Raw genomic sequence first — 17609 nt, forward strand, 5'->3', positions numbered from 1 at the left:
CAGCCATCACTATAGCAGGTGAAGAAGGCACAGAAGGTGGTCTGAAGTTCCCTCCCTCCTCATCCTCCTCTTCCTTTATTCCCAGAGAGAGCTGAGCAGCCCTGCTCCCTGGCTTCTTGTTATATCCATCCAGCGGCCTGAGCTGTCGTTAGTGGGCAGCCTTCTTCTGTCCCTGTCTTTCTCGTAGGAACTCCAAGGGATTAGAAAAGCAGCAGCAGTAGCGGCATCTAGCTTTGCAGCACCAGTCCTATCTCAGCCTAGCTAGCAGAGTCGGCCTTCTCTCTGCCTCTTCCTGGGTCTATGTCTGGATGAACTGAAGCAGAGGACGCGCAGGTAGAAGGTGATGCCTTGGAGCTGCTTCTAGAACCTTCCCCAACCTTCTGATCCTTGCATTTTCTCTCTCTTTCTCTGCTCTCTGCCTTTACTTCCCTCTTTGACAGACTGATGGCTGCCTGCCAACTCCACCCCTGCGCAGCCCTCTCTCTGCCACCCTACCGTCTCCCCTGAATGTCTCCCCTGGTCTCAGTCTCCGATCCTTCCTTTTGCATGCTTACCCCAATGCTGCAGCTGGAGGAAGCCCCACAGCCGCTCAGAACAGTGTCCTTCTCGAAGGCGGCCTCAGACCACCACTGGACACATGGCGCTGCCTTCTGTTCCATTAGGTCCTTTCTCTACAGGAGGATTCCACAGCCCTAAGACTCTGGCTGATTACTGAACCCCAACCCCAGCCCGTCCACACAAGCTCGTGCAGCAGGGAACAGTCCATCTCCTCCTCCTCATTTTGCAAAAACAGAAATGGTATTGTCAAGCAGAAAAGCGTTATTTTGAAGACTTTGACTACAATGGGCTCAGGGATAAAGTCAAAGCGCAGAAGGAGCCAAGGGAGAAAAGGGAAGGGTCTCTTGGAGGGGAAGGAAAAGAAAAGAGGCTAAAGGTAAGTTCTCTAACTCTGCAGGGTCCCTTTATCCAGGACTGGCTTTTCAGGATCCCTCTGGTTCCTTAGGGTTCAGGGGTTGCCAAGCAGAGGAGAGTTTGGCGGCCCCTCCATCTCTGGGCCTGGGGACAGCGACAAGGCTGCGGCTGCCCTGACCACAGGATGAATCTCAGCTATTCCTTAACCTGACCCATTTTAGACTCAAGATGACTGTGGTCAGACTTCCTTTTCCACTGAGATTGAATTCACAGTTTGTTTTCCACTGAGATTTAATTTACAGATGGTGGAGGAGGGAGTGGGGTTCCTTGTGGGCATATTTAGATTTATGTTCAGTAGCTAACTGTTTGTGGGAGTGTTCAGTTCTACCAACTTCTCTCTACTTTGGACCCAGAAGTAGGTATGCACAACAAAGAGCCGGCACTTGACTCCTGGAATGAAGTCTTTCCATAGACAGAAGTGTTAGGGAGCAAAGTCCTCTTTCTCACTCTTCAGGGGGTGTCCAGTATGAATTTTAGGCTCCATCAGTGTCTGGGGGAAAGGCTGTTTTAAGCTTACTCATTAGCCAGGCCAGTGCGTCTGAGAGGCTCACATGTATTTACTTAAAGCAAGGTGGGACTCTGCCAATTTGTTTGGAATCGCTGCCAGTTGGCAGTGAGATCAGGTCCTCCCTAAGGAGAGAGCAGAAGGCCTGGCCTGGGGTTCTGGCTGGCCAGTGCGCAGTAGCTTTCGTGTGTGGAGAGGCAATTCTGAGCATTCGTAGGCCAGGCAATTCCAGGCCCTTCCAGTTCCCTTGCTAGCTGTCTGCCAGGGTCTATCTTTTTTTTCCCCCACAGGGAAGACTTTGCATTTGTTTTTGGGGGTTTGCAAGTGCACATGTGTATATTTGCTTTTGGTGCTCAGGGCATGTCTTCCTCAAAGGGAGCTGGAAGAAGAAGACCTCTCTTTCTCTCTGTCTCTTTCTCTCTCTGTGTCTCTCTGTCTCTTTGTCTCTCTGTCTCTCTGTCTCTCTCATTTTGCATCTTTGACCCTGGGGCCTTCTGTTCTCCCAGAGCAGCCACCACACAGCCTCCGATCTTCCTCCTGATTTCCCTGGACTGTCTCATGGGCATCTTGATGTCAACAGACCAGAATGCTTCTCTTCTTCCTTTGGTCTCAGCAAACTCAGAGGTGGAGGAATTCATAAGAAATGGGGAGCTGGCCTGGAATCCCCTCCTCTTCCCACAGACTGGAGCAGGAGCCAGCCTGGCTCCCTTTGGTGCTCAGAGAGACAAACTGCCACGAGCCAGAAGCAAGCACAAGCATGCCTGAACTGGCCAGTGGAAGGCCCAGGTGGAAACAGTAACAAAGGCTACATTGACATCGCTTATTTACCTGTCCTTGATCACCTTCCCAAGAGACTGGGAAAGGAAGACCCCATTTCACTTGACAGATGAGGAAACTGAGCCTCTGAGAAGCCAGTCACCTGTTGAGTGCATGACAGTCAGCTTTGGTTAATGTTGTAAGGTTCCTATATGGGAACCACACAAGTCCTGGGAGTTCTGACACATTCAGGCTTAGGCCACCCTGGACCCCTGGTCTTCCTACCCACAGCTTGGGAGGCAGAGACCGGTAGGATTGCAGTGCTCAAGTAGCAAGGCCCTCCATCCTAACTTCCCTATGACAACAGTTATGCCCAACACCCCCATCTCAACCCAAAGGAAAGGATTCTAGTTTCTCAAGCAATCTTGGACCCTTTCCAGTCCATGTACTGGCGCCCACTGTCCATTCCCCATTCCCCCGCTCCCTGTAGGGGTGGCTGCTATTATTCCAACTTCATGAAGTGTATTCTTAAACTTTAATGGACCTTCGTTTGCTCAACGTTGTGTTGTCAAGCAGTATTAGAGTTCTTTTTTTTTTTGTTTTGTTTTCTGATGAGTCTTCTATTGCACAGATACCTCACATTCTATAGTTCCATTCTGTTGTGGATAGATGTTTGAGTTATTCATAGTCGGGGGCTGTTTTGAACAAGCTTGTTCTGGATACAGTTTTCTCTTTGGTGTCACCCACAGGGCACAACTGCTGGACATCTGTCGCTTGCTAAGCATCTCATTTCTACTGGCTTCTGTGCTGGTCAATACTGGCACTCAGCATTGACCATGAGCAGTGGGGAAAGTGACACAAACAGTCATACTAATTAATAATGGGAATAAATCCTCTGGGGGTTGGGAAGAGTAAGATACACTTCCAACTTTCCCAGCGTTGATAGTCCAGCATATAAACTCCAGGGAGACTCATAGTAGGCCTGAGAATCAGCATCCGCCCCAGAGATGTGTGATTACTATCCACAGACTCTGACAGCCCATGGGGCAGGTATGAGGGCTAGCGGTGGAATCTATGAGAAGAAAGGCTAGAGAGAGTGAGGGGCTCAGCTTGGGCGGCCTGAGAATCCTATAGACTCACTCCTAGGTGTATTCTTGGGCCTGGGCTGTGTTTCTGGCATTGGTTTGTGACTCTGAAGGAGATTGAGATAATTGAGAGCTTATGCCTAACTCCCGGAAGACTGATTTTTTAGCACATATGCAACCTGCATTTTAATATTATGCCTTCTGACTGGAAGCATTTGGAAATGGTCCTTGCCCCTGGTTTTAAAAGGTGGCATTATTTTGTGAACATTTAGGCACTGATTAGTAAAATTCCGAGCCCATTAACTAATGGGAACATGCCAAACTCGTGTGTGTGTGTGTGTGTGTGTGTGTGTGTGTGTGTGTGTGTGTGTGTGTATCCAAGAAAGTAAATGTAATAGAAACCATCCCAAAGGTAAGTTAAATTATAGCCTGAGCTTTTTCTCTCCTGATGGTCCCCCCAGATGTTTTTAAAGGCAGGACACAGGCTTCCCGCCCCCCATCCCGTTCTCTCCAGGGAGAGAAGAAAGAAGACTTGGCTCAGATACATCAACTTTTAGGAGAAAGAAAAAAAAGCACTAAGGCAGAAAAATGCCTGTTGGGAAACCCTGTGGGGCTGGCCCATAAATCTGCAAACAAGAGAACTGCAGCTCCGTTGCTTTCTACCCACTGGTTCTTACTTACCTCCACCCCTGCGTCCCAGATCACAGGGCAGAAGTCTGCTCTGAAAGCTTGCTTTTGCTTGAAAGCCAGAAACAGAGCTTGGAAAGTACCAGTCAGGGCTGTCAAATGGAAGGCATGCCATTTTGCTCCCTCCTGGTCAAGGCAGGGCCTCCCTGCTGGATGGGACGGTGGGTGGAGGAGAGCTGGGGAGCGAGGAGCTGAGGGCAATGAAGTGTGGGACCAGTATCTTTCCCCAGATGGCCTTCTGGGAGTCCCATGTCTCTGTTGTAAACAGAGCTCTTGATTTCTCCATTCATTTCAACTCTGTCTGGAACCAGAGTTCTAGGCCAGAGACCCAGTTCTAGGGAAGTCACATGTCAGAGGTGACCACTTACCCCAGTACTCCAAATAAAGAGACTAGTATTGGTGAAGGGCAGAGAAAGGTCATTTACTATATTGCACAAGCAACCTATGCTCATCTTCCAGTATAGTCTGAGCTTTTAGTGTAAATAGAGGAGGAATTGGGGCAGGGGCCAGAGGGTTGCATAATTATGGAGCCGGAACTGTTCTGGTCCAATTGCTCTTTATCTCAAGATTGGTAAGGTGGCGCCTTTCCACCATAAGGAAACCACTGGTGTCTGGGTAAGATGTGATCTCATTCTGGTCACAAGATGTCCTAGAATCTGAGGTGACCTCAGAAGACAATGGCTGAAAGCAAAGGAGACAGCATTTTCAGACCCAAGTGGTGTGTAATGATTTTTAGCAAAAGCAGTTTCTAAGTACCTGTTATACATCCAAGTTCTGTGAGTCAGAAAGGAAAGAACATAGCTAAAGAATTGAGGGAAGGACCAGACCATCCTTTCCTGTCCTGTGGTTACAGTCCTCTACTTTCACCACAAGGAACCATGGAAAGGATTTGAACCTGGCTATGGCTCATGAGAGCCCTCATCTCTGTACCTACCACATCCCTCCTGCGTCCTCTCCTGGCTGTAACTGAGGAGCCAGGAGCAATGCCACAGGAAATGCAGAAGCCAGGAATCCTTTGAAGATTTGCTCACTTTTCAAATTCTCCTTTACCTGGGGAGCAGCATCCAGCGATTCAAAGTCCAAGACGCGGCTTTTCTCCTTCCATGGGGTCAGCGAGAAGAATCTCCTTCGCCGTCATGGAGTCCACCTGTTGCTCTTGCTGCAGGTGACCTCGGCTCAGAGGAAACACCATGTTCCTGCTTTTCCTTCCTCAGTGCTTCCCCATCTAGTGCAATGTTTCCCAGTCTGGCTTTCTGACCACCGGAAGCACTTTCCAGGAGGCTAACCATCATAGAACCATCTGAAAGGCAAGCGTAGAGTCAGCTGCATGCCTGGAGAGGGCTGTGGGACCAGCAGGGCCGATTCAGCCGCTTTGGTGACTGGGCCACTGAGCTGGTGTGAGTAGACAGGCCTGCATATCAGGTTGTATTTGGGTATTCCAGGTGTTCTTGGTTAAGATTAGGATGCTGCCTCAGGTTCAGCTAAAAGAATCATGGAGAGGAAGAAGACAGCAAAGATTGATTTACTAGCAAGGCAAAGTACAGTGAGGGAAGAACCACTTGCAAGGAAGTTGTTGATGCTTCTGGTCTAACTAGTGCAAAACTGAGGTCTTCCTCTTGTGCCCCTCTCCTAAAATAGTCTGACAATTGCTCACTGGTTTCCCAGATGTGTCCTTTTTGCTCTGCCTGGTTTAACTTCAGTATGGGGAGTGGGCTCCATACAGGTATTGGGCCCATTATCTTAACCATAAGTTTGAGTGGACCATTTGGGGCTTGATAGGGTGGGCCATACGAGGTTCCAGAGAATGCAGTCTTCCATTCTTGCGGCCCAGACCAGCTCCTCGTTCCTGCTCTGGGGCACTTACATGCTGTGCATAGCCTTCCTCTAAACACTCAGGTCTGACATAGTCCTGCAAGGAGCAGGAAAACAGACATAGCAGCAGTGGTAGAAAGAAGATAATGACAAGATGAGATGAGGAAATGGAGAAGGAAGGACAAAAATCGGAACTCTACTTGCTCATTAATTCTGCAGCTTTAGGAGAATCCCTTAACCTGCATGAGCTTGGGAAAAATAAAGATACAGAAGAGAACACTGCACATGCCAATGGCCTAGCTGATGGCCTATCAGCTAGGTGATCCTGGGCAGTGGCCTTCATCTCTCTGAATTCTAGTGGTTAATTAGCACCATAAGCTAATGGAATACACAGAGAAAAACTAATTTTTTAACTGATGAATATAATTTTTCATTTAATTATACCTGAAGGATATAAAAAACAATTTTTGACTCATATATGATCAATTGATTGAACATATCATGATTCTTTGTAGAGATCATAATAACCTGCCTTATTTATGATAAGTTGATTGGGAGTGTGTTCCAGAAAAGGGAAATAAACACTACTGTTGTTTCCTACATATGGAAAGTGATTTATTTTACACATTAGAGCTTAATACTCATGATGTATAGTATCTTGAAGACGGTTATTTTCTCCCTCACTCCCAGGCCCCTTCTTTTTCTTATTGGAGATTTTTATCTTAGTCAGGGCAGGCTAGGTCTTGCTACATTAACAAACAACCCCAGAATCAGTGGTTTAACCCATCACAAGATTTTCACGTACATACACCATGTGTCCTGCGGGGGACAGGCTGCTGTCAGGGGAGTGGGGGCTTCATCTTGATATACTTCTGTGAGTTTCACAGCCAGAGGAAGGACTCGAATTAAAACCCTACAGATTGATGTCTATGGACGGGGCTCCTTGTCTTGAACTACAAGTGTTTTTACAGCCCATTTTTAATTCTTAGTTCTGAATGTCCCATCTTATCTTCCCATGTGGGTGGATTTACTTCTGCCCTGATCCCATCATTTCTTTCTTTTCTTTTTGGTCTCTTTTGGATTATGAATGTCTGCCAGAGATAAGCTGTAATAACATATCTGATACGCAGTGCTATGTGTGAGCCTTTTGACTGAGCAGAATAAACTAGTGTCCTGTTTTATGAATACTATAAATTCAGAAGGGTAGGTTGACTTAAAGTGAGAAATAAGCTACATAGCCATGGAAACGGCTCAGTGGACGTGTTGCTGGTGGAAAGAGGTCCCTTTAGCTTCTGCCGCTCTCCTGCTGGGTTGCCATTCCCTTCATAGGCAATTGTCAATGTCTTAAACAAGAGTCCTATCTTCTGTACTACTCTATTCTAGGTCTCCCTCTGCAATAGTCCTTAGGGGTGGTGGGCAAAATGGCCCACCTTTGTTCATTACTTGGAGCACCACAATTGCCCCTTCTCAGCCTCATGTTTGGCTCCTCCTTTCTTCTGCTAAAGATATTGACCACCTTCTCCAAGTCTATTCAGCTCCATCCACAAGACTCAGGCAGGCTTTGATCCGAGAGTCTCACCTTCAGTTCCTCCAAATCCTACACCTCTGTGCTTTGACCCACATCCAAGCCTGGTGTCCCAGCCACTTGTTACTGAAATCCTTCATTTCCTGAGGAGGAGGAGGACTTTGACTCTCTTCTGGAGAGTAAATTGGTATGGCTTCTTTGCTTCCCATAGCTCCTTGCTTAGAAAGAATGATGAGCCGGTGGCTCACCTCTGTCATCCTAGCTTCTCAGAAGCCTGAGATCTGAGGATCAAGGTTCAAAGCCAGCCTGGGCAGGAAAGTCTATGAGACTCTTATCCCCAATTAGCCACCAGGAAACAAGAAGTGGCACTGTGACTCAAAGTGGTAGAGTGTTAGCCTTGAGTGAAAAAACTCAAGGATAGCACCCAGACCCTGAGTTCAAGCCCTACAACTCATCCACATACACACACCTACACACACACACACAGACACAGACACACACAGACACAGACACACACAGACACACACACACACACACACACACACACACACCAGGAGCACCAAAAAGCCAGAATAATAAGATGGGCACAGGTGACTCACGCCTGTAATCTTAGCTACTCAGGAGGCTGAGATCTGAGGATTGCAGTTAGAGGCCAGCCCAGAGAGAAATGTCCATGAGACTATCACTAATTAACTTCACACAAAAAAAGCTGGAAATGCAACTGTGGCTCAAGTGGTAGAGTACGAGCCTTGAACAAAAAGAAGCTCCGGAACAGCATCCAGGTCCCGAGTTCAAGCCCCAGCACTGGCACACACACACAAGAAGAAAATGATGGTAATAATCTCAATCACTAATACTTATTTATTACTGTGAGCCAGTCTCAGTCCTACACATTTAATGTACATCAACTGATTTAATCCTGGCAGAAATCTTTTGCACCGCTATGACAGTTATGAATTTAGTTGGGTTGGCAACAGTGCAGCTGGACATTTTTCTGAATGTCTCTGTTTTTGAATGAGATTTACATTTAAATGGGTAGACTGCAAGCATGGGGCCTGAGTTTAGATCCAACTACTACCAAAAATCAAATAAAACAATCAGATTGTCAGTTCCTGATCATCTTCCTTTCTATTTGGCTGTCATATCAAGACAACTGGTAAAATTCTACTCAGCAGTCTTAGGCTTACATTTTGAGTTCCTAAAGCACCTGTTACAGAACACTTCTGAGGAGTCTGGTCTTCACAGGGTTTAATACATACTGGCTTGTGCATTGTAAAATGCTGTTCAGATGTGACTCAACACCATCTTTTCCATTTTGAGGGAAGTAGAACCACTACAGGCCTCTTGGGTTCAGATAGGATAAAATTGGGCCCCCAGCTGGAGACCTTTAACAGGTCAGGTCTAGTGAGAGGTGTTTAGATCATTGGTGATGATCATGGTTTAGATCATTGCTCTTGGATGGTATTAACATAGTTCTTTTGGGAATTCTGGCTTATTCAGAAGATTGCTACAAAAAGGCAATCATCTTGCTTCCTGTCTTGCTTCCTGTCTTTTTTTTTTTGTCAGTTGTGGGGCTTGACCTCAGGGCCTGAGCATGGTCCCTGAGCTCTTTAGCTCAAGGCTAGTGCTCTACCACTTTGAGCCACAGCACCGCTTCCCGTTTTTGAGTGGTTAATTGGAAATAAGAGGGACTTTTCTGCCCAGACCGTCTTTGAACTGTGATCCTCAGATCTCAGTCTCCTGAGTATCTAGGATTACAGATGTGAGCCATGGGTGCCTGGCTTGTTTTTTCCTTTTCATGTGCTCACATCCTTGTGACACCATGGAAGACAGTCCCATGCCTTTGAACCTTAGAACTGTAAGCTCAATATACTTGTTGTTGTCTGGCTTTAGTACTGGGGCTTGAACTCAGGGCCCGGGTGCTGTCCCTTAGCCTTTGCTCATGGTTGATGCTCTACCACTTGAACTGTACCCCCACTTCTGTTTTTTTTGAGGGGGGTGGAGAGTAGTTAACTGGAGATAAAGGCTCAAGGATTTTCCTTCCTTGGCTAGCTTTTAACTATAACCCTCAGATCTCAGCCTCCTGAGTAGCTAGGATTACAAGTGTGAGTCACTGGTGAGGCCAGCAAACCTCTCTTTCTTATAATGTATCTACCTCTGGTATTTTGTTATAGTTACAGAAAAACAAGAAAAGGTCAATGCAAGAAGAGGAGACCCAAAAGCTGAAAGAGGGATACAAAGCCACAAAAGTTGTGTTCTGCTCACCCTTGTCATCTAACACATATGCTTGTTTTCTCTCACATATTAGGAAGGAATTGTGTTTAAAGTACATTCTCAGTGCAGGTATTTTGATTCTAAACACCAACGAAGTGTTGTGATTTCAACAGCTCTATTGGCACTTTTGCTCTTAGAGCAATTTACATTTTCCACTGGCACCAAGTAGAGATTTCCTCAGGCACTTGATGTGATTGGATTTTCTGAGATACACTCTTAGGAGCACCAGGGTAGAGAGTGTGCACCCAGCAGTGGTAGATATCCCCTCCGGGCCAGCCCACACTCACTAGTCTTCTACAGGCTGCTAACCACCACAGTTTCAATTGCTCAAGCTATCAGACAGCAGAGTGTTTAAAGTTTTAATAGGCTTAGAGGTGACTCTGGAATCCACCAACCTCTGCCTTCATCTATAATTTATGGCTGCCTCTTACTTAGTTGGTTTAGTAAATTGTACCTAAGAGTATTCTTTGAGACTTGGCAGATTGGTATATAGTTTCACGACTGAGTTGTGTTTTTGCCAACTATTTGGCTTCATTTTTTTTCTTTTGGATGACATTCTTAAATACTTAATTTGGAGCTTTGGTCTGGAACACACTTTTTATCAGACAACTTTTGGGTGCCAGCACCCCCCTCAATGGCTATATCGTATGAAGGCTAACTTTCCATATGCTAACACATTGATTTAGAAATTGCTTTTAAAGTCACCACATTCCCAACTAGCAGAAGGGAATGTGTGGTGAGTTTGGACCACATTATTCTTTTGGCCTCCTGCGTCTCCCCACAGCCTCTGCCCTGCTCTGGGTTTTTCATGGAGGGAAAATTTTGTTAAGTGGAGAGGTGAGGGTAATGGTGCCTGACCAAACCATAAACTGTTAGTCTGTTATAAAAACAAAAAGGCTTACTTTGTTAGGAGGTAAGTGAGGAAATGTGTTGGCCTTACTTCATTTGCTCAGTCAAACCAAGTTCCAAAGATTAAATCAAGGGCCATGATGGGAATAATTGATTCCTCTTTCAAGTCTGTCATCATGTGTATAGATTTGGGATATTGTGTTTTCTCATTTTCAAGGTAAGTTCAATATTTGGCAAATGCAGGCGTAAGGCCATCTATGAGGTCCCCAGAGAAATAGGTTTGCAGTTTCACAGTGTTTTATTTTTTAGTTGAACTGGGGACTGAGTATTTCCTTTCCTTTCATTATATCACCTCATCCTTCTAGAACTGAGTTCCCACTTATGCTGTGGCGTTCAGGTAGGAGAGGAGTAATTCATGAGCGTTATGACTAATACCCTGTAACCACCTAATAGGCCAGCCAAATATGATCTTAAGACAAAAGAATTGCTACAGAGTTAGGTCTTCCTCTCACGCCATCCATCTTTCTTTAAGTCTAAAGAGGGACTAGAGGTTAAAATAAATCTTTTCACTTTTTTATGAGTGGAGAATAATTTAACTTCCTTAAACCTTTGTGAAGTGGGAATGGGAATTGTGGTTTTAAGCTTGAAGTGCAAATTTCCCCCATGTTTCCTTCAGGGCTCATGTATTCTCTATCTGATTATCCCGAACCAACCTTGATGATTTGAAGCCACAGGCACCAGCTACTAAGAAATTTACCCATATTCCCTGTTGTGACATCATCCTGTGGTGTAGAGACACTTGATATAAGTCATTAGTACACACTAGTGACGGAGAAATGGGCATTATGTATTTAAGGCCCTTGATTCTTTTCTGAGACAGGGTCTGGCTCTGTTCCTTCTTTCTCATCCTCCCAGGTGCTGGGATTATCCATTGCTATGCCTGGACTTTTTAATCTGATATATTTTTTTCTTCCACATCTATCCTGAATGGCAAGAACAGATAAACTGTCATAAAATTATGGCAGTGAGCATTCAAAGATGCTTTAATAAGGGATAAATGAAATAAATACATTTTATTTCTCTTCATTGGCACTGTTCCCTAGGACAACTCAGAGACTTCTTTTTGCCAAATGTTTGTCGAGACTTTTATAGGAGAGGAGATGCCAGAACCAGCCTCCGGCCTCACCCAGTGCAGCTCCTTCCCTTCTACCCTGAGTTCTTCTGGAGGACAAAGGCAGGCAATGGAGAAGTGGATCCTAGGTGTGTGTGTGTGTGTATGTGTGTGTGTGTGTGTGTGTGTGTGTGTGTGTGTGTGTGTGTGTGTGTGTGCGCGTGTGTGTGTCTATAGCCAATGCAAACATGTAATTATTTGGTTAAAAGTACTTACAAACCTCTTATTTTGTTAGAAGTGAGGAAATGTTCAAAGATTGATGGAGACATATAAAAAAGAATTGGGAGCCAGCTTGAAGGACCCAATCTGGGACACATTAAGATAATAATAGTGATAATAGTGGATTATAATACCCTGAACAAAACTAAAATTTATGACATTCTAAGTGAAAAAAAGGAATCAGTTCTAGAAATCTATCATTTAACATAAACCACATGGTTAAGAATACTGTACTATATACTTAAAAATTTGTTAAGAACATAGGTCTTCTATTAAGCGCTCTTACCACAAAGGATTTTGTCTGATAGGATACACTAAAAGAATAAAAGATAAACAAAGTGAGCAGAAGCAAACTTTTGGGTGGATGGATACATTTGTGACATCATTTTTGGTACTGGTCTCAGGGGTAGATACTTACCACCAAGAGTTAAAGATGTAAAGATTTTGTATGCCAATTGTACCTCAATAAAATGTTTATCTTTTAAAATGTTTATTTTTAAAAAGCCATCCAAATAACTCCTAGATAACCCCAGAAGTCATAACTGTTTGAAACAACTAAATTACTAAATAAATACCTGACAGTATGTAACAAATGTAAAAATGAGAATAGACTTCCAAAGTTAACAATGGATACTAAAATTAGTGGATGAAAATTTGATAAGGAACAGGATCTCAAAGTCTCTCCCCACAAACAACTTATTAACTATGTAGGGGAAACTGATATGCAATGGAGAAATCTGGCGAGTATCACAAGTGGTCAAAGTCACTATTGCCAATCATGAGACAGTAGCATGCACCTTCTGATATGCGCTAGGAAGGATGTGGCATGGCTGAGATTTCCACCAAGATGTGTAGTCTGAATCTAATGGTCATGAAACAGCAGTGGATCCCAGTGTTTAACAGATTAGCCTTTAACATCTATAAAATTACTCACCTGAACTCTTCCAACATGAAAAGGCCAACCAAAACAAAGGCTGAGAAAGTATCCCTCACTGAAGAAAAACTAAGGAGACAACAATTCAGTGTTAATTGCTGGTACATTTTGGGGATAGTTGACAAACTGAAAATGAGTCGAGGACTAGATAATGGAATTGCCTTCAATTCAAATACATTTATTTTGAAGATTATATTATGGCTATGTAAGAGAATGTCCTTGTTCCTAAAAAATTTACACTGAAGTATTATGGGATAACACGAATGTACATTTGCATCTTAATTCCAGCAACAAGATCACATTGTCTTACTTAAAATTTAGCCCCTGTAATTATCAACTAATTCAAGGATTAACCTAGAGACTAAAAAGAGTGTGCATAGCTAAAATGTAGTTTTGGCTTGGGCTTAGGTCCTCCAATGAGAGCTTTTTCTAATCCATTGATTTCTGATAGACAGATACAAGACTGCAGTCATGATTGTTGTTAACAGGTTGGCAGTTAATACATGTAAAGATACCAGGTAATCCAGGCTGAATAATGGTTATACATATTTTGGGAAGAGGTACAGATTTATAGTCAGAGTACATGAATATAAGAAGGCATTTGAGGTCTCAAGAGATGGTCAAGTATTGTGGAAAAATAGCAAATTCTGCTTCCTTGATATACTTGATCTTTTTAACTGAAGTATGCTTTCTTTTACAAGGAATACAAGGTAATATACAATAAGATACTCTTAGGTATAGATAATAATAATAATAATAATAATTTACCTTCATTGAGCCCTCAGAATATAGCAGATGCTAGGATACCCTGTTAACCCTCACTGCAGCTCTAGGAAACAGTATTATTGTAGGAAAACTTTTCATATCTGCTGGCCTCTGCTTGCTAGTCCATCAGCACTGACCTGTATCACTTGCTCTCGAAAGCCCTCCTCCCCAAGAGCATTCATGGAGAAGCAAGCCACTGGTGACCCGGAGTCTTCCCTTGTTCATCAGTCACATCTAATTGAGATGATGATTGGGAGCTTTCTCTGCATAAGTTCTGCTGTGGCATTAGTACCCATGTAACTGTCAGATCATAGCTGAGCACACTTCATTTTGGCAGGAGCAGTGCATTCGTGCACACAAGCCTTACTTCCTTTTCCCTTGGTGCCTTGACATTCCATTGCAAAATCATCAATGCAGACTGCCACTTCCAGAAACATTTTTAAATAAAATTGCAACTTTCAAATCTTGATTAATAATACGAGATAATTGAAGTGGGAAAAAAAAGAAAGTCAACCTGTATTCATTCCTAGAGTTGCCAGAACAAAGTGCTATAAACAGAGTGGCTTAAATGGACAGAAATGTATTCTCTCAGCACTCTGAAAGTGGCTAGGCCTGTGCTCTCACTGGAGATCCTAGGATCCCCTTTCTCCTATTCTTGCTTCTGATCGTTTTGGGCAGCTCATAGCTTGTGGATGCATCATCAAATGTCTGCTTCTGTCTTCACCTGGCCTCCTGCTGTCCATGTCTGTTTGTTTGGATTTTCCTCTCCTTCTAATAACATCAGCATTGGGTCCTACATGTCCTTATCTGTATGTCTGTAGGTCCCTCATCCTGTATGTCATTATCTTCATGAGATTACAGCTGCAATAACTATGCTTTCTAATGAAGTCATTGTCACAGATAGGAGGGGGTAGGACTTCAACATAATTTTAGGAGGGACACAACTCAACCAAAGATGGAAGAAATATGAAGTCATATTAAGAGGAAACAGAATTCTTTGTTGAGTGGCAACTTCTTTGTATAACTGTTTAAAAATAATAAAAGAGAGGGAGAGACAGAGACAGAGAAACTGAGTGACAGAGATGCACACAAAGAGGGGAAATATGATCTAAATCCTAGAGAAGAATGACCACTTACTGCCTGCTTCATTCATACTTTCACATTGGGAGTGGAGTCCTTTCTTTGCTCATTTTGAATTGAGATCCAGGTAACAGATTCTACTGCTCGGAGACTAGAAGTGCTAGCCTACAAAAATCATTTAAAGCCTGAGGTGAAGAAACCAGTTTTAGTTTGACTCAAGGTCCAAGGGTTATATTTTAATATAGTTACAATTGAACATTGGTAAATAGCTCTCAGGGGGAGATGCTCTGAAGAATAATAAGTGATAAAAATTATAATAGTAATTTAGAATAATAAAAGGAAGAGTTTGGGACTAGCGGAGTGTCCAAATGGAATACAAAGACCATAGTAAACTCCAAAAAGATTGAGGTAAGGGGAAGATTTTAAATGAGAAATGATTGTAGAGGTATTCTGAAATAACTCTGGCCAAGGTGATCAGCAGGAATCGAGTAAGTCCGAAGTTGAACAAACAGTTGATGGGCAGATGTCCTTGTAGAAGTACTTCCTGTGCAAATGTGCTGTTTGGCAGTCTTTTGAGAGAGGTACTCAGATTATCATGTCTAAGAACCCTTCCTTTTTACCCTTCAGCTTTATATATGTGTTTGTTTATTATTTAATGTTTGGTTAGGGCTGATCACAAGGAACTCCATTTTGATTCTGACCATTTTTGCATCTGTGTCTGTTCCAGCTCAGTCATCACCATTAGCATGTAGCCTGATTTTTCCAAAAGATAACACATATTTTCAGGCAATAAAACATGTAGCATTTAGTCTAGCCATTACACAGGATAACCTCATGTCCCTAACTTTAGGTCTACAAAGAACAATAAAGGAGACACAAATGTAACTGACCTAAATATCCGGATCAACTACTGTCTCAAATTCCAAACTTAGCAGAAAAGGAACATCCACCTCTGCTATGATTATCATATGATTTTGTAGTTACTGGTCTTCCTTACTGAAAAGACACACACCTTGGCTATGCTATATTTAAAGACCTTTTTCAGCTGGGCACCGGTGGCTCATGCCTGTAATCCTAGCTGCTCAGGAGGCTGAGAGCTGAGGATCATGGTTCAAAACCAGCCCAGGCAGGAAAGGCCACGAGACTCTTATCTTCCAATAAAACCAGAAGTAGCACTGTGGCTCACACAGCAGAGCATTCACCTTGAGCTGAAGAGTGCAGGGACAGCGCCCAAGCCCAAAGTTCAAGCCCCACAACCAACAACAATAAAAGGCCCATTTTCAAACTCATTACCAAACCTATGATTAAGCTATAGGATTGCTGATGCAACTAGTTTTATTCTTTTCCCCCCAAATGGAATCAAATAGGCTGCTCAATGAGGAGTTAGGCAGGTGTTCTACTTGAGAGATGGGCCAAACTCTTCATTTACTTGTCTTGTTTCACAGTATATTCGCCTCTTCTCCTCATTAGGGAACGTCCCCACAGCAGTTGACCTGAAAGAGATTCATTGGGAAACACAAATCCAGTGCCACCCACAAATAAATGTGAGCCACACTACTAATTTGAAGGAAGTACTTCAGACACATGGCTGACACGAGGCCGATGACTATGGTGTCAATATTTGACTGCAGACATGTTTACTCTATTGAAAACATTCAAACCCATATGTCAAGAAAACAGTGTTATCCTGACTCAAGGGCCAAGGTTTACATTTTAATGTAGTTACTGTTGAATGTTGGTAAATGACTCTGTTTTCACCAAAGGGACACTTTCATGCCTGTCACGACTGGCTTGGCTCTGGCCTAAATGCTACACTGGGCAATGAATGGTAACTTAATTTATCTTTTGGAAGTTCAACCACTCCCTCTTGTTATTAGGGGAGTTGGCTCTAGCAATTTGTAGAGTGGAGGACATGTCCAGAGTATAGGAATTCTGGACTGGTTTAGATTAAGGAGGTTTCCTTTCTCTGCATTCTTAGAAAGCCCGGTGCACAACACTTAATTTTTCTCTGCCTCTCATTTCAACACAAGTGAAAAACCCGTTAGAGACTGGGCCAGTCAGTCTCACCTTGAAGAACAGCTATTCAGGAATGTTTCATTTTCAAGGTGTGGAAGAGGAAGGGAATTAGCTTGTTCTCAAACAGCTTTGGTGGGAGCCTGTGTAGCTTGAGAACAGTGTCCAAGAAATGTCCTCAGGAACCTGAGGAAGAGGGAAAGATGGAGGGAGAGAGGGTAGGAGAGAGGGAGAGAGAGAGGGAGAGGGAGGAAGAAGCCTAGGGGAATGAGAAAAAGCTTTCAGTCTAGGCGCCAAGTGGTTGTGGCTTGATGCATCCTGCCTTATTTTCTTTGATTTTTCCAGAAAAAAAGGCTTGGCAATGAGAATAGAAGAATTGCAGACAATGTAGCATGCCTTTGCCAAGATATAAATACAGAAGAAACATTTGAACGGACCATGTACGGTATCAAATTATCTACAAAGATGGAAGAAAGTAATGACTTACATTCTCCATCCTCTGGCTGAGTGACTCACCCAAATGGAAAATAAAGCAGAGAGGAGTTACCTCTAAAAAAGAGGGAGGGGGCCAAAAAGGATGGGCCCAGAGAGCACCAATCCAATTGGACAAGTTCATCAGAACATGTGCACAGAAGGTGGCAGCTGTTTCCTTGTGTTCTCCAGAATCTTCCATTAAAAAAAAGTTTGGCCTTGGCCCTGAACATTCCCTCTAGACCATGAATACAAGAAGAATGTCCTCTGGGGGGGAGGGGGCACACTGCCCTAGAACAGAGGGGCAGAAACAGGTGTCCCTTGTCTTGACTTAGAAAGCTCCTCTCTACAATCGCTTCTCTTCTTTTCCCTCCCCACAGTCTTATTGGGACACAATTCAGAGGACACAGTCCTCCACTTGTGTTTGAGTTTCCATGCTTGCTTACTGTATAGAAATCTGCCTTGTGTGGTAGCTGTGTGGCACCGGCTCC

The 17609-nt window shown here is 43.7% G+C and overlaps 1 long non-coding RNA gene across 2 annotated transcripts in view; it reads left to right on the plus strand.

Moving 5' to 3' along the window:
• LOC138826893 (uncharacterized) overlaps nucleotides 1–17327 on the plus strand; it is a 150614-nt gene extending 133287 nt beyond the window's left edge. For both annotated transcript variants that reach the window (XR_011371898.1, XR_011371899.1), the window contains exon 4: nucleotides 16993–17327. This is a non-coding gene — a long non-coding RNA (uncharacterized lncRNA). The remainder of the gene's footprint in view (nucleotides 1–16992) is intronic.
• Nucleotides 17328–17609: the final 282 nt, after the last annotated feature.

The sequence above is a fragment of the Dipodomys merriami genome, unplaced genomic scaffold, assembly GCF_024711535.1.
Source record: "Dipodomys merriami isolate MVZ:Mamm:240054 unplaced genomic scaffold, mDipMer1.0.p SCAF_15, whole genome shotgun sequence".
Classification (NCBI taxonomy): domain Eukaryota; kingdom Metazoa; phylum Chordata; class Mammalia; order Rodentia; family Heteromyidae; genus Dipodomys; species Dipodomys merriami.